The sequence below is a fragment of the Pezoporus flaviventris genome, unplaced genomic scaffold (assembly GCF_033815535.1).
Source record: "Pezoporus flaviventris isolate CSIRO_AGI_PZ_B2104156 unplaced genomic scaffold, CSIRO_AGI_Pfla_v1 ptg000122l, whole genome shotgun sequence".
In the NCBI taxonomy this organism is placed as follows: Eukaryota; Metazoa; Chordata; class Aves; order Psittaciformes; family Psittacidae; genus Pezoporus; species Pezoporus flaviventris.
Window position 1 is genome coordinate 5,746 of NW_026892670.1, and position 1,962 is coordinate 7,707.

A 1,962-nucleotide genomic window follows, 5' to 3' on the forward strand; every position below is an offset into this window, starting at 1 on the left:
TTCCTGGTGATTTTCACCCCATTTTCCATGGATTTTCACCCCATTTTCGCTGGATTTTCACTCCATTTTCACCATTCCCATGGATTTTAACCCAATTTTCTCCATTTTCCATGGATTTTCACCATTTTCCATGGATTTTCACCCCATTTTCCATGGATTTTCACCCCATTTTCACCATTTTCGCTGGATTTTCACTCCATTTTCACCATTCCCACGGATTTTAACCCCATTTTCTCCATTTTCCATGGATTTTCCCCCCCATTCCCAAGGGATCGGGGGGGGGGGGGGGGGGGCGAGTTTATAGAAAGCAAAAACCATTTTAATTTACAAAGTCCTAAATGTACAGAATTCCCGATAAAAAACGCCGTTATCCACAATAAATACAAGTACAAAACTATTTATAGGATGGATCGTTCGGGATACCGGGAATGAAGGGGGGGAGGGGGGGGATTTGGGGTGGTTTGGAATGATTCTGACCTTGCCCCATCCCAAAATCCCACTAAAACCAGGATTAACCCCCCCTAATTCCATAGATCGGGATAAGGCTGACACCCCCCCCCCTTCCTCGGCGCCACATCCCATGGGATAAAGGGGGGGGGGGGGGTTCCTATGTAAAATGAAGGGGAAACCCCATCCTGCACCCCCACATTTTTGGGGGGAAAAATGGGGAAAATCTCCCATTTTTTCCCATTTTTCCAGGGAAAGGGAGAGGGAAAAGGTGGATTTCAGGCTCCCGATGGCTGGAATAAAGCGAGATTCCCAAGCTCCAGAGCCCCCGGAAACCCAGGATTTAATACACATGGATATATAGGGGTAAGGGAGAGATCCAACCGGGAAGCGCCAAAGAGTGGGAAAACGGAATTGCCCCTTATTGCTGCCTGACCCGGGAATGGGGCTCCGGAGAGGCAGGGGAAAGCAAAGAATTCCCCCCCCCTCCCACCGCCCCCCTTTTTTTCCCTATGGAAAAGGCATTCCCGACATCCCCATCCCTCCCCTAAGGCCTTTGGAAGGGGGAAGAGAAGCGGGATGGAAGCGATCCCAAGCGGCTCCGTTTGGGATGCGGGAGGGCCAGCGGGAAGCGCGGGGTTAAGGAGGCGGCGTGGGGCGCTGGCCGTGAGCAAGCGGGGAGGAATGCCGGAATGCCGGCGTTCCCAAGGGGATCTGTGGGGCCCGCTTGGCCTCCGCCCCACCTCTGCGAGAGAATTCCCACTTTGCCCCCATTCCCGGGATTTGGGACCCCCCCCAAATGGGAAAACTCTTGGATAATGCCCATTCCGGAGCGGGATCCGTGCTGTTTGAACCCCCCCCCCCCCCCCCCAAATCCTGTTTTTCCCCCTGGCATTCCCATGGGGAAGTTGTGGATTTCCCTTGTATGGAAAAGAAGGGAAAAGGCGAGGGAAACCCAGTGGGAAAACGGGAAAAGGCCCGGCGCCGGAGCGGGAATGACGAATCCTTCCGGATCGGGTGTTTTTGAGGGAAGGGGGTGGAGAATTCCTCATTGTTTCGGTGGGGAGAAGAGGGAAAAGCAGAGCCTTATTCCCACCCCCTTTTTTTTTCCATAGGGATTTGCATCCGATTGTTGCACTTCCTCCTCTCCCCTCCGGATGATCCCAAACCCTGGAATCACCCATTCCAGCTCCTCTTTTCCTATGGGGGGGGGGGGGGGGGATGACAACACACCCCATAGAAAAGCAGGAATAATCCCACTCTTGGGAATCCGGATTCCAACCGGGGGCTTCAACCCCCAGCACACGGCGCCGGAATTCCACCCCCAAACCCCCCCCCCCCAATATTCCCGAAGTTTTCCATCCCGGAGTTGTTTTTTTTTTCCCAACACCCCTCCCTCCCCCACACCCCACCCCACACCCCACCCCCCCCTTTTCCCCCCTTTTTTCAGTCCCCATTCCCATCTTCCCAACCCCTTTTTTTTCCCAACGGGATTCCAAGCAGGAGCTTCCTCTG